Below are 23241 nucleotides of genomic sequence, written 5' to 3'. Positions count from 1 at the left end.
TCGCGGCCTATTCTCCCGTTTTTTATGGAATTCTGGCAGGGGTATTTACCTCATATATAGCCCCTGGGGCCATATATTGAGGTATTTTAGCCAGCCAAGGTGTTTTTATTGCTGCCTCAGGGCGCCCCCCCCAGCGCCCTGCACCCTCAGTGACCGGAGTGTGAAGTGTGTGAGAGGAGCAATGGCGCACAGCTGCAGTGCTGTGCGCTACCTTGGTGAAGACAGAGTCTTCATGCCGCCGTTTTTCCGGACCATCTTCTTACTTCTGGCTCTGTAAGGGGGACGGCGGCGCGGCTCCGGGACCGAACATCAAGGCTGGGCCTGCGGTCGATCCCTCTGGAGCTAATGGTGTCCAGTAGCCTAAGAAGCCCAATCCGGCTGCAAGCAGGCGAGTTCGCTTCTTCTCCCCTTAGTCCCTCGCTGCAGTGAGCCTGTTGCCAGCAGGTCTCACTGAAAATAACAAATTCTAAGACTATAACTTTCTAAGAGCTCAGGAGAGCCCCTAGTGTGCATCCAACCTCGGCCGGGCACGAAATCTAACTGAGGCTTGGAGGAGGGTCATAGTGGGAGGAGCCAGTGCACACCAGGTAGTCTAAGATCTTTCTAGAGTGCCCAGCCTCCTTCGGAGCCCGCTATTCCCCATGGTCCTTACGGAGTTCCCAGCATCCACTAGGACGTTAGAGAAACATACTAGAAGGTTAATAGTGTCTTGAAAAAAATAACCGTACTGAATATTTACCAACTTTTATAATATTTCCAGGTGCCAGCTTATGGGGGCATGGCCTGACTGCATCATTGATTCCCTCCCCTCACAGCAAAATGCCATGAATTGTGCACCAAGGAAGAAGTTATCTTTCATAAAGGTAGGTAGAGGTTAATAGAATTGAACATATAACGGGTACAAGGAGGGATGTTGCTAAATCCGGGAAAGGGGGGAAATCTTTTGGTCACTATCTTTAGTCTACCACTCATTGTGCATGTATTCTATTGGTCATTGGTGCTGCATTATATTTATGCAAGAAAATACAGATACTGCCTTTCCCCAAAATCACTAAAGCAAGTCATTCATTAACTACCGTTTAGGTGATAGGATAGGTGGGCACTGCTTAGGTTTTGTAACAGTGCATGATAGGGGCATACTGTATGTTCAGTAGGCAGAATGATTTGCAATCCTAGTGACAGACATAGACAGAAATGGCATCTGTGCAGGAATAGTGTTGCAATTATTTAGATTATTTGATCAACTATACAGGACACACTAATATGAATCCTAAATATGGTAAAGTATCACTTAAGCAAAATGAGAATGTATTATTTTATCTTCCTGGACATGTTTATCTCCATACTTTTTGCAAATCAGGATCATAGACAGGTATACTACCTGACCCTCTACCCTCAACCATACACCATTCTTCACACAATAAAGCAATAGCACATCACCGCCTCCTGCCCCCTCCTATCCCCCTCACTCTTTGCTGGACTCCAGGTACGCTGTTGCTGAGAGGAAGGGTAGACTGTGTGTCTACATACACCACTGTGGAGTTGCAACCCTGGCATCTTTCCTCCTCTTCCCTCCTCTGTGTGGTGGTGCTGGGTGCTGAACTGTGTCTGGTGACTCACAGCAGGGAGCTTTTCTGTTACTTGTGGCGCCCTCAGCTGGCTGGCGCTCTACTCTCTTAGAATACAGGTTGGGCTGGCCCTTTAGGCATGACCCCAAGCAGTGGAGAGAAAATGGACACAACCTTTTATTTAAAATCTCTGAATCTAAACTTTTATAGGAGGAAGGTATCAGGGTACTTTTTTGCCTCCAGTAAGCACACTCCCCTTTATCAGCACAACACTTGAAGTTGGCCTCTGTGCCCAATCCATGCCAAGACCCTCTCTAATGCTTCCTGACAGTTTACATTAAATATGTCTGGGCAGATTCACAATAAATGCCATATACAACCTGGGTACTACAACTACCAATGGTATTGAGTGGGGGATTTGTGATGCCAAGACAGATAGGCAGAGGTGCTTCCTTGTCGCAACAGTACAGACGTGCTGTCCATTTGTGTCAGTGCGGTTTCTTGAAGTAGGAGTGGTGGTGGAATGGCTTGTGGACAGGGACAGAAGTGTATCTGTTGTCCATGCTAGAACTAAGAGCCCAGGTTCAGCTACAGTCCCACTTAGAGATGGATGCATTTGCACCTCAATTATAAGTAGAGATGAGCGCCGGAAATTTTTCGGGTTTTGTGTTTTGGTTTTGGGTTCGGTTCCGCGGCCGTGTTTTGGGTTCGACCGCGTTTTGGCAAAACCTCACCGAATTTTTTTTGTCGGATTCGGGTGTTTTTTTCAAAAAACACTAAAAAACAGCTTAAATCATAGAATTTGGGGGTCATTTTGATCCCAAAGTATTATTAACCTCAAAAACCATAATTTACACTCATTTTCAGTCTATTCTGAATACCTCACACCTCACAATATTATTTTTAGTCCTAAAATTTGCACCTAGGTCGCTGGATGACTAAGCTAAGCGACCCTAGTGGCCAACACAAACACCGGGCCCATCTAGGAGTGTCACTGCAGTGTCACGCAGGATGTCCCTTCCAAAAAACCCTCCCCAAACAGCACATGACGCAAAGAAAAAAAGAGGCGCAATGAGGTAGCTGTGTGAGTAAGATAAGCGACCCTAGTGGCCGACACAAACACCGGGCCATCTAGGAGTGTCACTGCAGTGTCACGCAGGATGTCCCTTCCAAAAAACCCTCCCCAAACAGTACATGATGCAAAGAAAAAAAGAGGCGCAATGAGGTAGCTGTGTGAGTAAGATAAGCGACCCTAGTGGCCGACACAAACACCGGGCCCATCTAGGAGTGTCACTGCAGTGTCACGCAGGATGTCCCTTCCAAAAAACCCTCCCCAAACAGCACATGACGCAAAGAAAAAAAGAGGCGCAATGAGGTAGCTGTGTGAGTAAGATAAGCGACCCTAGTGGCCGACACAAACACCGGGCCCATCTAGGAGTGTCACTGCAGTGTCACGCAGGATGTCCCTTCCAAAAAACCCTCCCCAAACAGCACATGACGCAAAGAAAAAAAGAGGCGCAATGAGGTAGCTGTGTGAGTAAGATAAGCGACCCTAGTGGCCGACACAAACACCGGGCCCATCTAGGAGTGTCACTGCAGTGTCACGCAGGATGTCCCTTCCAAAAAACCCTCCCCAAACAGCACATGACGCAAAGAAAAAAAGAGGCGCAATGAGGTAGCTGTGTGAGTAAGATAAGCGACCCTAGTGGCCAACACAAACACCGGGCCCATCCAGGAGTGTCACTGCAGTGTCACGCAGGATGTCCCTTCCAAAAAACCCTCCCCAAACAGCACATGACGCAAAGAAAAAAAGAGGCGCAATGAGGTAGCTGTGTGAGTAAGATAAGCGACCCTAGTGGCCGACACAAATACCGGGCCCATCTAGGAGTGGCACTGCAGTGTCACGCAGGATGTCCCTTCCAAAAAAAAACCCCCAAACAGCACATGACGCAAAGAAAAATTAAAGAAAAAAGAGGTGCAAGATAGAATTGTCCTTGGGCCCTCCCACCCACCCTTATGTTGTATAAACAGGACATGCACACTTTAACCAACCCATCATTTCAGTGACAGGGTCTGCCACACGACTGTGACTGAAATGACGGGTTGGTTTGGACCCCCACCAAAAAAGAAGCAATTAATCTCTCCTTGCACAAACTGGCTCTACAGAGGCAAGATGTCCACCTCATCATCATCCTCCGATATATCACCGTGTACATCCCCCTCCTCACAGATTATCAATTCGTCCCCACTGGAATCCACCATCTCAGCTCCCTGTGTACTTTGTGGAGGCAATTGCTGCTGGTCAATGTCTCCACGGAGGAATTGATTATAATTCATTTTAATGAACATCATCTTCTCCACATTTTCTGGATGTAACCTCGTACGCCGATTGCTGACAAGGTGAGCGGCGGCACTAAACACTCTTTCGGAGTACACACTTGTGGGAGGGCAACTTAGGTAGAATAAAGCCAGTTTGTGCAAGGGCCTCCAAATTGCCTCTTTTTCCTGCCAGTATAAGTACGGACTGTCTGACGTGCCTACTTGGATGCGGTCACTCATATAATCCTCCACCATTCTTTCAATGGTGAGAGAATCATATGCAGTGACAGTAGACGACATGTCAGTAATCGTTGTCAGGTCCTTCAGTCCGGACCAGATGTCAGCATCAGCAGTCACTCCAGACAGCCCTGCATCACCGCCAGCGGGTGGGCTCGGAATTCTGAGCCTTTTCCTCGCACCCCCAGTTGCGGGAGAATGTGAAGGAGGAGATGTTGACAGGTCGCGTTCCGCTTGACTTGACAATTTTCTCACCAGCAGGTCTTTCAACCCCAGCAGACTTGTGTCTGCCGGAAAGAGAGATCCAAGGTAGGCTTTAAATCTAGGATCGAGCACGGTGGCCAAAATGTAGTGCTCTGATTTCAACAGATTGACCACCCGTGAATCCTTGTTAAGCGAATTAAGGGCTCCATCCACAAGTCCCACATGCCTAGCGGAATCGCTCCGTGTTAGCTCCTCCTTCAATGTCTCCAGCTTCTTCTGCAAAAGCCTGATGAGGGGAATGACCTGACTCAGGCTGGCAGTGTCTGAACTGACTTCACGTGTGGCAAGTTCAAAGGGCATCAGAACCTTGCACAACGTTGAAATCATTCTCCACTGCGCTTGAGACAGGTGCATTCCACCTCCTATATCGTGCTCAATTGTATAGGCTTGAATGGCCTTTTGCTGCTCCTCCAACCTCTGAAGCATATAGAGGGTTGAATTCCACCTCGTTACCACTTCTTGCTTCAGATGATGGCAGGGCAGGTTCAGTAGTTTTTGGTGGTGCTCCAGTCTTCTGTACGTGGTGCCTGTACGCCGAAAGTGTCCCGCAATTCTTCTGGCCACCGACAGCATCTCTTGCACGCCCCTGTCGTTTTTTAAAAAATTCTGCACCACCAAATTCAAGGTATGTGCAAAACATGGGACGTGCTGGAATTTGCCCATATTTAATGCACACACAATATTGCTGGCGTTGTCCGATGCCACAAATCCACAGGAGAGTCCAATTGGGGTAAGCCATTCCGCGATGATCTTCCTCAGTTGCCGTAAGAGGTTTTCAGCTGTGTGCGTATTCTGGAAAGCGGTGATACAAAGCGTAGCCTGCCTAGGAAAGAGTTGGCGTTTGCGAGATGCTGCTACTGGTGCCGCCGCTGCTGTTCTTGCGGCGGGAGTCCATACATCTACCCAGTGGGCTGTCACAGTCATATAGTCCTGACCCTGCCCTGCTCCACTTGTCCACATGTCCGTGGTTAAGTGGACATTGGGTACAGCTGCATTTTTTAGGACACTGGTGAGTCTTTTTCTGAGGTCTGTGTACATTTTCGGTATCGCCTGCCTAGAGAAGTGGAACCTAGATGGTATTTGGTAACGGGGGCACACTACCTCAAGAAATTGTGTAGTTCCCTGTGAACTAACGGCGGATACCGGACGCACGTCTAACACCAACATAGTTGTCAAGGCCTCAGTTATCCGCTTTGCAGCAGGATGACTGCTGTGATATTTCATCTTCCTCGCAAAGGACTGTTGGACAGTCAATTGCTTACTGGAAGTAGTACAAGTGGTCTTCCGACTTCCCCTCTGGGATGACCATCGACTCCCAGCAGCAACAACAGCAGCGCCAGCAGCAGTAGGCGTTACACGCAAGGATGCATCGGAGGAATCCCAGGCAGGAGAGGAATCGTCAGAATTGCCAGTGACATGGCCTGCAGGACTATTGGCATTCCTGGGGAAGGAGGAAATTGACACTGAGGGAGTTGGTGGGGTGGTTTGCGTGAGCTTGGTTACAAGAGGAAGGGATTTACTGGTCAGTGGACTGCTTCCGCTGTCACCCAAAGTTTTTGAACTTGTCACTGACTTATTATGAATGCGCTGCAGGTGACGTATAAGGGAGGATGTTCCGAGGTGGTTAACGTCCTTACCCCTACTTATTACAGCTTGACAAAGGCAACACACGGCTTGACACCTGTTGTCCGCTTTTCTGTTGAAATACCTCCACACTGAAGAGCTGATTTTTTTGGTATTTTCACCAGGCATGTCAACGGCCATATTCCTCCCACGGACAACAGGTGTCTCCCCGGGTGCCTGACTTAAACAAACCACCTCACCATCAGAATCCTCCTGGTCAATTTCCTCCCCAGCGCCAGCAACACCCATATCCTCCTCATCCTGGTGTACTTCAACACTGACATCTTCAATCTGACTATCAGGAACTGGACTGCGGGTGCTCCTTCCAGCACTTGCAGGGGGCGTGCAAATGGTGGAAGGCGCATGCTCTTCACGTCCAGTGTTGGGAAGGTCAGGCATCGCAACCGACACAATTGGACTCTCCTTGTGGATTTGGGATTTCGAAGAACGCACAGTTCTTTGCGGTGCTTTTGCCAGCTTGAGTCTTTTCAGTTTTCTAGCGAGAGGCTGAGTGCTTCCATCCTCATGTGAAGCTGAACCACTAGCCATGAACATAGGCCAGGGCCTCAGCCGTTCCTTGCCACTCCGTGTGGTAAATGGCATATTGGCAAGTTTACGCTTCTCCTCCGACAATTTTATTTTAGGTTTTGGAGTCCTTTTTTTACTGATATTTGGTGTTTTGGATTTGACATGCTCTGTACTATGACATTGGGCATCGGCCTTGGCAGACGACGTTGCTGGCATTTCATCGTCTCGGCCATGACTAGTGGCAGCAGCTTCAGCACGAGGTGGAAGTGGATCTTGATCTTTCCCTAATTTTGGAACCTCAACATTTTTGTTCTCCATATTTTAATAGGCACAACTAAAAGGCACCTCAGGTAAACAATGGAGATGGATGGATACTAGTATACTTATGGATGGACTGCCGAGTGCCGACACAGAGGTAGCTACAGCCGTGGACTACCGTACTGTGTCTGCTGCTAATATAGACTGGATGATAATGAGCTGAAATCAATATATATATATATATGTATGTATATATAATATCACTAGTACTGCAGCCGGACAGGTAGATAATATATTTATTAGGTAATGATGACTGATGACGGACCTGCTGGACACTGTCAGCTCAGCAGCACCGCAGACTGCTACAGTAAGCTACTATACTATAGTAGTATGTACAAAGAAGAAAGAAAAAAAAAAACCACGGGTAGGTGGTATACAATTATGGATGGACTGCCGAGTGCCGACACAGAGGTAGCTACAGCCGTGGACTAACGTACTGTGTCTGCTGCTAATATAGACTGGATGATTGATAATGAGATGAAATCAATATATATATGTATGTATATATAATATCACTAGTACTGCAGCCGGACAGGTAGATGATATATTTATTAGGTAATGATGACTGATGACGGATCTGCTGGACACTGTCAGCTCAGCAGCACCGCAGACTGCTACAGTAAGCTACTATACTCTATAGTAGTATGTACAAAGAAGAAAGAAAAGAAAAAAACCACGGGTAGGTGGTATACAATTATGGATGGACTGCCGAGTGCCGACACAGAGGTAGCTACAGCCGTGGACTAACGTACTGTGTCTGCTGCTAATATAGACTGGATGATTGATAATGAGATGAAATCAATATATATATGTATGTATATATATAATATCACTAGTACTGCAGCCGGACAGGTAGATGATATATTTATTAGGTAATGATGACTGATGACGGACCTGCTGGACACTGTCAGCTCAGCAGCACCGCAGACTGCTACAGTAAGCTACTATACTATAGTAGTATGTACAAAGAAGAAAGAAAAAAAAAAAAACACGGGTAGGTGGTATACAATTATGGATGGACTGCCGAGTGCCGACACAGAGGTAGCTACAGCCGTGGACTAACGTACTGTGTCTGCTGCTAATATAGACTGGATGATTGATAATGAGATGAAATCAATATATATATGTATGTATATATAATATCACTAGTACTGCAGCCGGACAGGTAGATAATATATTTATTAGGTAATGATGACTGATGACGGACCTGCTGGACACTGTCAGCTCAGCAGCACCGCAGACTGCTACAGTAAGCTACTATACTCTATAGTAGTATGTACAAAGAAGAAAGAAAAAAAAAAACCATGGGTAGGTGGTATACAATTATGGATGGACTGCCGAGTGCCGACACAGAGGTAGCTACAGCCGTGGACTAACGTACTGTGTCTGCTGCTAATATAGACTGGATGATTGATAATGAGATGAAATCAATATATATATGTATGTATATATAATATCACTAGTACTGCAGCCGGACAGGTAGATAATATATTTATTAGGTAATGATGACTGATGACGGACCTGCTGGACACTGTCAGCTCAGCAGCACCGCAGACTGCTACAGTAAGCTACTATACTCTATAGTGGTATGTACAAAGAAGAAAGAAAAAAAAAAAACCACGGGTAGGTGGTATACAATTATGGATGGACTGCCGAGTGCCGACACAGAGGTAGCTACAGCCGTGGACTAACGTACTGTGTCTGCTGCTAATATAGACTGGATGATTGATAATGAGATGAAATCAATATATATATATGTATGTATATATAATATCACTAGTACTGCAGCCGGACAGGTAGATAATATATTTATTAGGTAATGATGACTGATGACGGACCTGCTGGACACTGTCAGCTCAGCAGCACCGCAGACTGCTACAGTAAGCTACTATACTATAGTAGTATGTACAAAGAAGAAAGAAAAAAAAAAACCACGGGTAGGTGGTATACAATTATGGATGGACTGCCGAGTGCCGACACAGAGGTAGCTACAGCCGTGGACTAACGTACTGTGTCTGCTGCTAATATAGACTGGATGATTGATAATGAGATGAAATCAATATATATATGTATGTATATATATAATATCACTAGTACTGCAGCCGGACAGGTAGATAATATATTTATTAGGTAATGATGACTGATGACGGACCTGCTGGACACTGTCAGCTCAGCAGCACCGCAGACTGCTACAGTAAGCTACTATACTATAGTAGTATGTACAAAGAAGAAAGAAAAAAAAAAAAACACGGGTAGGTGGTATACAATTATGGATGGACTGCCGAGTGCCGACACAGAGGTAGCTACAGCCGTGGACTAACGTACTGTGTCTGCTGCTAATATAGACTGGATGATTGATAATGAGATGAAATCAATATATATATGTATGTATATATAATATCACTAGTACTGCAGCCGGACAGGTAGATAATATATTTATTAGGTAATGATGACTGATGACGGACCTGCTGGACACTGTCAGCTCAGCAGCACCGCAGACTGCTACAGTAAGCTACTATACTCTATAGTAGTATGTACAAAGAAGAAAGAAAAAAAAAAACCACGGGTAGGTGGTATACAATTATGGATGGACTGCCGAGTGCCGACACAGAGGTAGCTACAGCCGTGGACTAACGTACTGTGTCTGCTGCTAATATAGACTGGATGATTGATAATGAGATGAAATCAATATATATATGTATGTATATATAATATCACTAGTACTGCAGCCGGACAGGTAGATAATATATTTATTAGGTAATGATGACTGATGACGGACCTGCTGGACACTGTCAGCTCAGCAGCACCGCAGACTGCTACAGTAAGCTACTATACTCTATAGTGGTATGTACAAAGAAGAAAGAAAAAAAAAAAAACCACGGGTAGGTGGTATACAATTATGGATGGACTGCCGAGTGCCGACACAGAGGTAGCTACAGCCGTGGACTAACGTACTGTGTCTGCTGCTAATATAGACTGGATGATTGATAATGAGATGAAATCAATATATATATGTATGTATATATAATATCACTAGTACTGCAGCCGGACAGGTAGATAATATATTTATTAGGTAATGATGACTGATGACGGACCTGCTGGACACTGTCAGCTCAGCAGCACCGCAGACTGCTACAGTAAGCTACTATACTCTATAGTAGTATGTACAAAGAAGAAAGAAAAAAAAAACCACGGGTAGGTGGTATACAATTATGGATGGACTGCCGAGTGCCGACACAGAGGTAGCTACAGCCGTGGACTAACGTACTGTGTCTGCTGCTAATATAGAGTCTAGACTGGATGATAAATTATTGATAATGAGATGAAATCAATATAATATCACTAGTACTGCAGCCGGACAGGTACTATATATATTTATTATGTAATGACTGATGACGGACCTGCTGGACACTGTCAGGTCAGCACAGCACCGCAGACTGCTACAGTAAGCTACTATAGTAGTATGTATAAAGAAGAATGAAAAAAAAAAAAACACGGGTAGGTGGTATACAATATTATATATATATATATATATTATATACAATTATATATATATATATATATATATATATATATTAAACTGGTGGTGATTGATTATTAAACTGGTGGTCACTTCAGGTCACGTTGCAACTTGCAACTAGTACTCCGAGGCCTAAGCAGACAATCACAAAATATATTATTATACTGGTGGTCAGTGTGGTCACAACAATGGCAGTGTGGCACTGACTCTGGCAGCAAAAGTGTGCACTGTACGTTATATGTACTCCTGAGTCCTGCTCTCAGACTCTAACTGCTCCCCACTGTCAGTGTCTCCCCCACAAGTCAGATAATACACTTACAGTCACACTATCTAATCTATAAATATCACTTCAGCAAGTAGTATAGTAGTATACAGTATAGTAGTACTCCTCCTAATAATGCTCCCCAAAATACTGTGTCTCTCTCTTCTCTAAACGGAGAGGACGCCAGCCACGTCCTCTCCCTATGACTCTCAATGCACGTGTGAAAATGGCGGCGACGCGCGGCTCCTTATATAGAATCCGAGTCTCGCGATAGAATCCGAGCATCGCGAGAATCCGACAGCGTGATGATGACGTTCGGGCGCGCTCGGGTTAGCCGAGCAAGGCGGGAAGATCCGAGCCTGCTCGGACCCGTGTAAAAAACCTGAAGTTCGGGCGGGTTCGGATTCAGAGGAACCGAACCCGCTCATCTCTAATTATAAGAGGGAAAATACGAAAGCATGAAAAATCGCATTTAAGCTATGTATTAATGCTTAGTAGGGAGCATATCATGATTCACTCAGCTCTGCACCACTAGCATACAGTATATTTCAGGTCTGATTCATGAACAACAAGTATAGCATAGCACAGCTCATATTTGTTATTTTAGACATTTGGTAAGAGATATCGTACCCTTATTTTATATATATGCAACATTGTAGAAGAAACGTAAGTCAATGGAAAAGAAAGGAATGGCTGTATAACACCCACTAATGAGTCCCTACCACAGAAGCTCCCATCTTACTCCCATCATCTATGGGACAGACATCCTCCTCATGTCCTGTGTGTGTAAAGTGTGACTTACTGTACACCTAGATTTTTTGGGGGTAGTTATCCAAAATGTACTAGAGATGATGATTAGAATTCCAGTGTCTGTTTGTGAACTAGTCTTTTGGGCACAAATATAATTTATTTGTCTAACAAAGAAATAAGAAATTTCAAAGCAAATGTGTTTGGCACATTTTTATCTAAGAGAGTTTTACGTGGGTTGAATTACCTTTGTGCTACATGTGCATGCACACATTTAACACACATCTCACATTTTATACTTCGTTGTCTTCAGACTCCTGGGATAGCATTGCTATAGTCTCATCCTCGGGAACAGCAGTAGAACACTGAATATATAGTACAAGAAAATGTGTCCTTAACTCACCTTACTGTGTAGCATAGTGGAAACGGCAGGTGACCAGCTCTCCTTCACGGATGGAAGGGCTGCCCTCATCTTATTGTCTGCTGAATAAAAGGTCAGTTTATTAAATGTAAAGCAGCGATGTTTCGAGTAAACAATGCTTCAGTCCAACATTATAAAATACAAGTAATACGTTTTCTACTGGATTATTACAATAACAAAGAAAAGCTCCAGAAACTCCACAATTACAGTGTAATCTCTTCTCTTTGGTAATGAGCCATCTGTGAATGGGAGCTCACTGGATCTGGTCTTCACTCACCGCTGTGATATTTCTGATTTTTCCAACTCCCCATTTCCCCTCACTGACCACCACCTGCTCTCCTTTAACCTATCTCTCTCGACTTCCCCATCTCTACCTCCTAAGGCTACCATCACCAAGCATAACATTGAAGCTATTGACACCACATTCCTTTCCTCCCTGTTTGACTCAATTCTCTCTCCTATTCTCTCTCTCTCATGCCCTGAACAAGCCACTTCCACATACAATGCATCCCTTACTTCTGCTCTCGACTCTGTTGCTCCAACAACCACTATTCACCCTCGCAAATTAACACCTCAACCCTGGCACACCAAATGCACCAGATATCTGCAAAAATGCTCACGTACTGCTGAGCGACACTGGAGGAAATCACGCTCTAAGGCAGACTTCATCCATTTCAAACTTATGCTCTCATCCTTCAGTGATGCCCTTTCTCTTGCTAAACAGTCATACTTCAAGAACCTCATCTCCTCCCAGTCTTCCAACCCCCGCCGCCTCTTTGCCACTCTCAACTCACTCCCCTGCCCACCTCCACCTCGTCTCCCCTCCTCACTCTCTGTTCTTGACTTTGCCACTTACTACACATCCAAAATTGACTCCATACGTCAGGACATCACATCACACCAGACCATCAGTAACCAGCCTTCTCCCATCCCTTACCAACCCTCCCCATCCCTCGCACCAACTCTGTCATCTTTCTCCCATGCATCTGGAGGGGAAGTCATGGCCCTCATTCGTTCCTGTTCCCTCACCACCTCCCCACTTGACCCTATCCCCTCCCGCCTCCTCCGCTACCTCTCTCCTTCTGCTTGTTCCCATCTTTCCCACCTTCTCAATCTCTCCCTCTCATCAGGCACTGTCCCTCTGCCTTCAAGCATGCACTCATCTCTCCTATTCTTAAAAAAAACCTACCCTTGATCCAAACACTCTCTCCAACTACCGACCCATCTCTCTCCTCCCTTTTGCCTCCAAACTCCTTGAGCGTATTGTCTACAACCGCCTTACTTCCTTTCTTTCCTCACACTCACTGCTTGACCCATTCCAGTCTGGCTTCCGTCCTCTCTACTCCACTGAAACTGCCCTTACAAAAGTATGCAATGACCTCCATGCTGCTAAATCTAAGGGACACTACTCTCTACTTATTCTACTTGATCTCTCTGCTGCTTTTGACACTGTGGACCATCCTCTCCTACTGCAAATCCTTCACTCCATTGGTCTGCATGACACTGCCCTCTCTTGGCTGTCCTCCTACCTTTCTGACCGTTCATTCTCTGTCTCCTCTCATGACTCTACCTCCCCCCTCACTTCCACTAACTGTAGGGGTACCCCAAGGTTCTGTCCTTGGTCCTCTTCTCTTCTCTCTCTATATGTCCTTACTAGGTAAGCTCATTAGTTCCTTTGGTTTCCAATATCATCTCTATGCTGATGACACCCAAATCTATCTTTCCTCTCCAGACCTCTCCCCTGCTCTCCTCACTCGTATCTCCAACTGTCTCTCTGCTACCTCTTCCTGGATGTCCCAGTGCTTTCTTAAACTTAACATGTCTAAGACCGAGCTGATCATCTTCCCTCCCTCCCGCATAACCTCACCTCCTACAATCTCATTATCTATTGATGGCAATACTATCACCTCTAGCCCCGAAGTGCACTGTCTTGGAGTAATCCTTGACTCCTCCCTCTCCTTCAAACCACACATTCAGCACCTCTCACAAACCTGCCGTTTTCATCTAAAAAATATTTCCAGGATCAGACCCTTTCTGACCCAGGATGCTACTAAGACTCTTATCCACTCACTGGTCATCTCCAGACTGGACTACTGTAATCTCCTCCTGACTGGCATTCCTGACAAATACCTCTCTCCACTCCAATCTATCCTCAATGCTGCTGCCCGTCTCATCTTCCTCACCAAACGCACTACGTCCACCTCTCCTCTCTTACTAGACCTTCACTGGCTCCCCTACCCTTTCAGAATCCATTTCAAGCTTCTCACACTTGCTTACAAAGCCCTCACCCACTGCTCTCCCATCTACATCTCTGACCTTATCTCCCTTTACACTCCCACCCGTCCTCTTCGCTCTGCTAATGCACGCCGACTCTCCCGCCTACGGATTACTTCCTCCCACTCCTACCTCCAAGATTTTTCACGTGCTGCACCACTTCTCTTGAAATCCCTACCTCTCCCTCTCAGACTCTCCACCTCTCTACAAAACTTCAAACGGGCTCTCAAGACCCACTTCTTCACAAAACCCAGCCAAATCTCATCCTAACCCTCTGTTCTACGCTCTCTATGTACCCCATCTGTGTCACCCCTGTCTGTCTACCCCTCCCCTTTAGAATGTAAGCTCTCACGAGCAGGGCCCTCTTCCCTCATGTGCTTATCCTTTCTTAATTGAATAATCTTCAACTGCACCAAATCCAGCAGTCTTCTGCCACCTGATACTTATTCCAGTGTCATCTGCTGATGTAACTATGTTCATTTACCCTGTACTTGTCCTATACTGTCATCAACTGTAAGTTGCTGTTTTCCTGTTTGATTATTTGTTTATGTACTCTGTAATTGGGCGCTGAGGAACCCTTGTGGCACCATATAAATAAAGGATAATAATAACAATAATAATCTCCATATCTTTTCCTTTATCTTGCAGTAAGACCACTTGTCTACCATGGTTTCAAATAATAAGTACTTTACAAGGATGGTGGAAAATGCACACAAGACTCAAGAAATACATGCAACAGTCCCACAAATGGATGAAGGAGACAGAATATGTACTGTACACCAGTAATGGAGCACATACACTGCCCCACGGATGTGCTATGGAGAACTGCAATTAGAATGGGTCTGCCATTTACGATAAGAGTAACGGAAACATTGTTATAAAGTTCTTGCTGCTCTGTTGGGGAAAACAGAGACTGAAGATACAGTATAGATGTGTCCTTATCCACTGTGGCTTCAGTTGTGCTAAACAGCTCCTCTTGGCATATCAGGTCCTGCGTGACTCAGTCACACTGCGTAGCTTTTTCGCCCAAAATGTGCATCTTATTCACTCAAAATAAATGCGTTTTGCGACAGGTAACCACTAATTACCCTTTCCCATCTCACTCTTTTACCACACTAACAATAATTACTATTTTACACATGAAGACTTGTAATATGTAAATAGCACTGACCAATCAGTGAACTTAAAACATGTACGACCCTGTATCACAATTCTCCATCCAAAATAATAATGAGAGGAGTCAGGTAATAGGGGGTATAACATGATCAGTAAGGGATATAAGCAATGAAATAATAGACAATTACTCATTATGTCCTAGCAGTCATTACATAACTAGGATCGCAATTAAAGAGTTCAGCCCATATGCAATTGTTCCTACTTGTACCTGTCTGTTCCTTTAAACCAAAATGAAGCAAACATTTGCAAGCTGCATGGGGAATAGGCTGTATGGTGGGTTTTTTTTTTTTTTTGCCTATTGGTACTATAATAACCCAGTATGGTAAGTGTATACATGGTGTGGTAAGGGCATGGGCATAGCTTTAGTGGGTGCAGAGGGTATCATTACCATGGTGCCCAAAGGCTTATGTGGCCCCAGACAGGGTCGAATTTAGGGGTCAGGCAGCCCCAAGGCACTACATTATCGGTCTTTCCCCCATCATGTCACTGTTCTAATGTTGGAGCCTCCCAACTGTCAAAGCAGCACCAACCTCACCCTCCCCGCCCCCACCATGACAATTTACTGACCAATGACCCCTGCTCCCCTACCAGTTACAAAATAATAAAAACAATTTTAATGACAAAAGCAAAAAAAGAGTCACATGGCCTCATCTGGCCATTGGCAAAGCAGGGCCCTTATGCAAGTGAGCATGATGTGCCGCCCCCCAGCAAGTGTCACCTCTAGGAATGTGCCTAGTGGGAAATCCACCACTGGCCCCAGATATGGATCAAATAGTTGTCTACCAACTTACCAAGTTACCAAAATTGGCTGCTAAGTAACTGGGTCTGACATGTTGCAGGCTAAACTGGGGTGACATTCCATTTCAGTGAATCATGGGCCTAATTCATGTCTGTACACATGGGTGATGTTCATGCAATGGAGAGATTATCAGCAACTTTGCATGTGCTGCGAGCCCAATGCGCATGTGCGGGGGTGCTGCTGCGATCCCGCTCGTACTGAGAACGTTGTCGCAGAGTGATTGACAAGTAGTGACACTTTGGAGGTGTTATCAGGGAGCTTAAGGGGAGTGGATGGAGAAATAAAGATGTGTCATGGGCGTTATCGGGGCGTGTGTCTCCTGATGGAGGCGTGATCGTACGTGCAAATACATGGCATCTGATTCGCTACTGCTGTGGCCAGTCTGCGTAGAATAGACCGACCCTTAGCTTCAATGTTCTCCGTAATTGCGTATAGTGTATGCAATTGCGATTGAGTTTGCGATGAATCTGGTCGAAGGGAAAGTGGGTGAAAAGAGGTATGATAATAATGGGCATGATCAGTGTGATAACAGGAATCAATTGAATAGCACCCCTGCAATCACCCGTCACTTTAGACAGGGTGATTGGGCGGCGATATCAGTTGAATTCCCCCCTATAAATGTAGGGTGGAAATTTACAGACATATAAAATCATACTACCATTCTAGTAAAATTATATGTAACAATAACAACACAAATTTCTTAATGTTAACAAGGGAAAACTTTTTACATTTCATTACAGTTTTACAGACAACAGTATTTTATTTAATTGTGAAAGGGGATCAGTAATCAAACATACAGTAACACATTTTTTTATGAATTTAAAGGAATCTAAATTCCTGAATCAAAGGCAGGTAAAACACAGCTGAAATAAGGAAAGGGATTAGTTAAATAGCACCTTGCAGTAAGAAAAGTGTTGCAGTGTACAGGTTAATGTGAGCAACAGGTCAGTTCCCGGAGAGTCAGTATTCCTGTGATTTGACTCTGAGGACAAAGCCCTCTTTACAGAGGCTGTGGGGTTATCACGGTATCACAGATTGGCCACAGAGCAAAGCATAACTGGGCTTCCCGATAAGATAACAAGGGTCTCTCATTGTGTTAACTACACACTTGAAACATCACTTGTCAGCACCAGGCTAGCTGAACCACGTGCCTGTGTATGCAGTAATCCTAGTGACAGAAAATCTAGGAAGCTTTTGTGCTTGCTTTGTTGAATTATTACCATTTATCTGCATAATGCCAGCATACTGCTCAGCAGTTTACAACTGGAAACAAACAGTACTAAAACTAGAAACGATTGCAAGGTTACAGAAGGACCAGATTAAGGGCTACATAGGCCTGGAGCTTAAAATGTTTAATGGCCTATACTGAGAAAGGGAGGAGCTGTGACCATTGCTGAGTGGGTGTGGCCAGAGCCATGTGGACGTGAACATCCCATACACTATGAGCCCCACTGTCTTCCTAAATACATAAAAGAGAAAAATTGCATAATTTTGTGAGAAAAGCAATTCTCGATAGTTATGAGTTATTGTCAATTGTGTGGCCACTAGACAGCTGGTCATCATCTGCCATGATGATGGGCCTATTTTTATGTTGAGGCCTGGTGCTGTAGTTCCATCTGCTCCACTGTTAATCTGGCCCTGGGTTACAGACTATAACAAAATTGGGTACTTATACATGAAATGCTACAGATTTCATATCTCTTCAGCCAGCACTGGGAAAAAGTGCCTAATGAGGCTATATGAACCATAGAGACTATAAAGTTGATTTAGCTATAAAAAGGATATTTCAGAATAGAAAGACAATAAATGTAATTCTGAGTGAAATGTAAATAGGGATTTAAAACAGGAAGGTGGATAAATAAGATTTTACTCACCGGTAAATCTATTTCTCGTAGTCCGTAGTGGATGCTGGGAACTCCGAAAGGACCATGGGGAATAGCGGGCTCCGAAGGAGGCTGGGCACTCTAGAAAGATTTATGACCACCTGGTGTGCACTGGCTCCTCCCACTATGACCCTCCTCCAAGCCTCAGTTAGGACACTGTGCCTGGACGAGCTGACATAATAAGGAAGGATTTTGAATCCCGGGTAAGACTCATACCAGCCACACCAATCACACCGTACAACTCGTGATACTATATCCAGTTTGACAGTATGAAAACAACTGAGCCTCTCCACAGATGGCTCAACAATAACCCTTTAGTTAGCAATAACTATTTACCAGTATTGCAGACAATCCGCACTTGGGATGGGCGCCCAGCATCCACTACGGACTACGAGAAATAGATTTACCGGTGAGTAAAATCTTATTTTCTCTAACGTCCTAGTGGATGCTGGGAACTCCGAAAGGACCATGGGGATTATACCAAAGCTCCCAAACGGGCGGGAGAGTGCGGATGACTCTGCAGCACCGAATGAGAGAACTCAAGGTCCTCCTCAGCCAGGGTATCAAATTTGTAGAATTTTGCAAACGTGTTTGCCCCTGACCAAGTAACAGCTCGGCAAAGTTGTAAAGCCGAGACCTCTCGGGCAGCCGCCCAAGATGAGCCCACCTTCCCTGTGGAATGGGCTTTCACTGATTTAGGATGCGGCAGTCCAGCCGCAGAATGCGCCTGCTGAATCGTGTCACAGATCCAGCGAGCGATAGTCTGCTTAGAAGCAGGAGCACCCAGTCTGTTGGGTGCATACAGGATAAATAGCGAGTCAATTTTCTTGACTCTAGCCGTCCTGGAAACATAATTTTTCAAGGCCCTGACTACGTCCAGTAACTTGGAATCCTCCAAGTCCCTAGTAGCCGCAGGCACCACAATAGGTTGGTTCAAGTGAAAAACTGATACCACCTTAGGGAGAAACTGGGGACGAGTCCTCAATTCTGCCCTCTCCATATGGAAAATCAGATAAGGACTTTTATATGACAAAGCCGCCAATTCTGATACACGCCTGGCCGAAGCCAAGGTCAATAACATGACCACTTTCCGCGTGAGATATTTTAGATCCACGGTTTTTAGTGGTTCAAACCAATGTGATTTTAAGAAACTCAACACCACGTTGAGATCCCAAGGTGCCACTGGAGGCACAACCGGGGGCTGAATATGCAGCACTCCTTTCACAATGTCTGAACTTCAGGTACTGAAGTTAATTCTTTCTGGAAGAAAATCGACAGAGCCGAGATCTGTATCTTAATGGAGCCTAATTTTAGGCCCATAGACACTCCTGCTTGTAGGAATGCAGAAATCGACCTAGTTGAAATTCCTCTGTTGGGGCCTTTTGTGGCCTCACACCAAGCAACATATTTCCGCCATATGCGGTGATAATGTTTTGCAGTTACATCTTTCCTGGCTTGAATCAGCGTAGGAATGACTTCCTCCGGAATGCCCTTTTCCTTTAGGATCCGGCGTTCAACCGCCATGCCATCAAAACGTAGCCGCGGTAAGTCTTGGAACAGACAGGGCCCCTGCTGCAGCAGGTCCTGTCTGAGCGGCAGAGGCCATGGGTCCTCTGATATAATTTCTTGAAGTTCTGGGTACCAGGCTCTTCTTGGCCACTCCGGAACCACGAGTATCGTTCTTACTCCTCGCCTTCTTAGTATTCTCAGTACCTTTGGTATGAGAGGCAGAGGGGGGAACACATAAACCGACTGGTACACCCACGGTGTTACCAGAGCGTCCACAGCTATCGCCTGAAGGTCCCTTGACCTGGCGCAATATCTTTTATAGCTTTTTGTTGAGGCGGGACGCCTTCATGTCCACCTGTGGCCTTTCCCAATGGTGTACAATCCTTTGGAAGACTTCTGGATGAAGTCCCCACTCTCTCGGGTGGAAGTCGTGTCTGCTGAGAAGATCTGCTTCCCAGTTGTCCACTCCGAGAATGAACACTGCTGACAGTGCTAACACATGATTTTCCGCCCATCGGAGAATCCTTGTGGCTTCTGCCATCGCCATCCTGCTTCTTGTGCCGCCCTGTTGGTTTACATGGGCGACTGCCGTGATGTTGTCTGATTGGATCAGGACCGGCCTTTTGAAGCAGAGGCCTTGCCTGACTCAGGGCATTGTAAATGGCCCTCAGTTCCAAAATATTTATGTAGGGAAGTCACCTGACTTGACCAAAGTCCCTGGAAGCTTCTTCCATGTGTGACTGCCCCCCAGCCTCAAAGGCTGGCATCCATGGTCACTATGACCTAGTCCTGTATGTCGAACCTGCGGCCCTCTTGAAGATGGGCACTCTGCAGCCACTACAGTAGAGATACCCTGGTCCTTGGAGACAGGGTTATCAGCCGATGCATCTGAAGATGTGATCCGGACCACCTGTCCAACAGGTCCCCCTGAAAAGTTCTTGCATGGAACCTGCCGAATGGGATTGCTTCGTAGGAAGCTATCATTTTTCCCAGTACTCGCGTGCAATGATGCACCGATAACTGTTTTGGCTTCAGGAGGTCTCTGACTAGAGATGACAGCTCCATGGCTTTCTCCTCCGGGAGAAACACTTATTTCTGGTCTGTGTCCAGAACCATCCCCAGGAACAGTAGACGTGTCGTAGGAAACAGCTGTGTCTTTGGACTGTTTAGAATCCAACCGTGCTGTTGTAGCACTTTCCAAAATAGTGCTACCCCGACTAGCAACTGCTCCTTGGACCTCGCCCTTATAAGGAGATTGTCCAAGTACGGGATCATTAAAAAACTCCCCTTTTTCGAAGGAGTATCATCATTCCGGCCATTACCTTGGTAACACCCTCGGTGCCATGTACAGTCCAAACGGCAGAGTCTGGACTTGGTAATGGTAATCCTGTACCACCAATCTGAGGTACTCCTGGCGAGGATAGTAAATGGGGACATGCAGGTAAGCATCCTTGATGTTCCGGGATACCATGTAATCCCCCTCGTCCAGGCTTGCAATAACCGCCCTGGGCGATTCCATCTTGAACTTGAATTTTTTTATGTATGTGTTCAAGGATTTTAAATATAAAAAAAGGGTCACACCGAACCATGCGGTTTCGGTACCCCAAACCGTGTGGAATAGTAACCCCGTCCTTGTTGAAGTAGGGGCACCTTAAGTATTACCTGATGGGAATACAGCTTATTAATTGCCTCTAGCACAGCCTCCCTGCCTGAGGGAGTTGTCGGCAAGGCATATTTGAGGAAACGGCGGGTGGAAGACATCTCGAATTCCAGCTTGTACCCTTGAAATACTACTTGAATGAAACAGGGATCCACCTGTGAGCGAGCCCACTGATCGCTGAAATTTTTGAGACGGCCCCCCACCGTACCTGGCTACACCTGTGGAGCCCCCGCGTCATGCTGTGGACTCAGAGGAAGCGAGAGAAGAATTATGATTCTGGGAACAGGCTGACTGGTGCAGCTTTTTCCCTCTTCCCTTGTCTCTGTACAGAAAGGAAGCGCCTTTGACCCGCTTGCTTTTCTGAAGCCGAAAGGACTGTACCTGATAATACAGTGCTTTCTTAGTCTGTGAGGAAAACTGAGGTAAAAATATTTCTTCCCAGCTGTTGCTGCGGATACGAGGTCCCAGAGACCATCCCCAAATAATTCCTCACCCTTATAAGGCAGAATCTCTATGCGCCTTTTAAAGTCAGCATCACCTGTCCAGTGACAGGTCTCTAATACACTCCTGACAGAATGGACATTACATTCATTTTGGATGACAGCCGGCAAAATATCCCTCTGTGCATCCCTCATATATAAGACGACGTCTTTAATATGTTCTCATGTTAGCAAACTAGTATGTTTGACAGGGTCACCGACTACGCTGCAGCAGCACGCTCTGCAGGTTTCAGTCTAGTACCTGAGTGTGTAAAACAGACTTCAGGATAGCCTCCTGCTTTTTATCAACAGGTACCTTCAAAGTGGCCGTTCCTAAAACGGCAGTGCCACCTATTTTGACAACCGTGTGAGCGCCTTATCCACCCTAGGGGATATCTCCCAGCGTAACTTATCCTCTGGCGGGAAAAGGTACGCCATCAGTAACTTTTTTGAAATTACCAGTTTCTTATCAGGGGGAACCCACGCTTCTCACACACTTCATTCATTCATCTGATGGGGGAACAAAACACTGCCTGCTTTTTCTCTCCAAACATAAAAACCCATTTTTAGAGGTTAATGTCAGAAATGTGTAACACATTTTTTATTGCCGGGATCAAGTCACGGAAGTTCCTAGTGGATTGTGTATATGTCTCAACCTTGACGACACTGGAGTCAGACTCCGTGTCGACATCTGTGTCTGCCATCTGAATGAGCGGGCGTTTTTGAGCCCCTGATGGCCTTTGAGACGCCTGGGCAGGCGCGGGCTGAGAAGCCGGCTGTCCCACAGCTGTTACGTCATCCACCCTTTTATGTAAGGAGTTGACACTGTCGGTTAATACCTTTCACCTAACCATCCACTCTGGTGTCGGCCCCACAGGGGGCGACATCACATTTATCGGCATCTGCTCCGTCACTATATAAGCCTCCTCCTCAAACATGTCGACACAGCTGTACCGACACACCGCACACACACAGGGAATGCTCTGACTGAGGACAGGACCCCACAAAGCCCTTTGGGGAGACAGAGAGAGAGTATGCCAGCACACACCAGAGCGCTATATAATGTGGGGATTAACACTATAACTGAGTGAATTTTCCCCAATAGCTGCTTGTATATACAATATTGCGCCTAAATTTAGTGCCCCCCCCTCTCTTTTTAACCCTTTGAGCCTGAAAACTACAGGGGAGAGCCTGGGGAGCTTTCTTCCAGCTGCACTGTGAAGAGAAAATGGCGCCAGTGTGTCTGAGGGAGATAGCTCCGCCCCTTTTCCGCTGCCTATTCTCCCGCTTTTTTCTGGATTCTGGCAGGGGTATTTACCACATATATAGCCTCTGGGGCTATATATTGTGGTATTTTTGCCAGCCAAGGTGTTTTTATTGCTGCTCAGGGCGCCCCCCCCAAGCGCCCTGCACCCTCAGTGACCGGAGAGCGAAGTGTGCATGAGGAGCAATGGCACACAGCTGCAGTGCTGTGCGCTACCTTGGTGAAGACTGATGTCTTCTGCCGCCGATTTTCCGGACCTCTTCTTGCTTCTGGCTCTGTAAGGGGGACGGCGGCGCGGCTCCGGGACCGAACACCAAGGACTGGGCCTGCGGTCGATCCCTCTGGAGCTAATGGTGTCCAGTAGCCTAAGAAGCCCAATCCGGCTGCAAG

At 45.9% G+C, this 23241-nt stretch overlaps 1 long non-coding RNA gene across 1 annotated transcript; it reads left to right on the top strand.

Moving 5' to 3' along the window:
• Window positions 1–766: 766 nt before the first annotated feature.
• On the top strand, window positions 767–15359 carry LOC134893502 (uncharacterized). The gene is made up of 3 exons (XR_010171689.1): window positions 767–863; window positions 11700–11880; window positions 14730–15359. It is a non-coding gene; the product is annotated as an uncharacterized LOC134893502 (long non-coding RNA).
• Window positions 15360–23241: the final 7882 nt, after the last annotated feature.

This window comes from Pseudophryne corroboree, chromosome 1, assembly GCF_028390025.1.
Source record: "Pseudophryne corroboree isolate aPseCor3 chromosome 1, aPseCor3.hap2, whole genome shotgun sequence".
Lineage (NCBI taxonomy): Eukaryota > Metazoa > Chordata > Amphibia > Anura > Myobatrachidae > Pseudophryne > Pseudophryne corroboree.
Note: the sequence above shows the minus strand (reverse complement) of the source record. Positions and strands in the feature narration are given on the sequence as shown.